Here is a 289-nt window from a genome sequence, read left to right as displayed (position 1 = left end):
TATGCTCGCGCAAAAATTACAAACGGTCTTATAATTATAATGAGAGAGTACGGAAACTACAAAGTCGGCGTTATCGGCGTACTTATATGTGTTGATTTATTATTGCTCCTTCCCGACGCTGAATCCTCTGCATACGGTCCCGGAAAAATTACAAAACGGTTTTACAATTACAATGAGATAGTACGGACAGACCAAAGTCTGTGCTATTGGCGTACTTACAAATCTTGATTCATTATTGCTTCTACCCATAACTGAATCCTCTGCATATGCTCCCGCAAAAATTAAAAAC

At 38.8% G+C, this 289-nt stretch overlaps 1 long non-coding RNA gene across 1 annotated transcript; it reads right to left on the bottom strand.

Moving 5' to 3' along the window:
• Positions 1 to 73: 73 nt before the first annotated feature.
• On the bottom strand, positions 74 to 289 carry LOC113464090 (uncharacterized). The gene is made up of 2 exons (XR_003388922.1): positions 220 to 289; positions 74 to 127 (listed from the first exon to the last, which is right to left on the bottom strand). It is a non-coding gene; the product is annotated as an uncharacterized LOC113464090 (long non-coding RNA).

Source organism: Ceratina calcarata, unplaced genomic scaffold, assembly GCF_001652005.2.
Source record: "Ceratina calcarata isolate Rehan_Ccalc_2016 unplaced genomic scaffold, ASM165200v1 scaffold25242, whole genome shotgun sequence".
Taxonomy (NCBI): domain Eukaryota; kingdom Metazoa; phylum Arthropoda; class Insecta; order Hymenoptera; family Apidae; genus Ceratina; species Ceratina calcarata.
The sequence above is the reverse complement of the archived record's forward strand: the minus strand, read 5'-3'. Positions and strand labels throughout refer to the sequence as shown.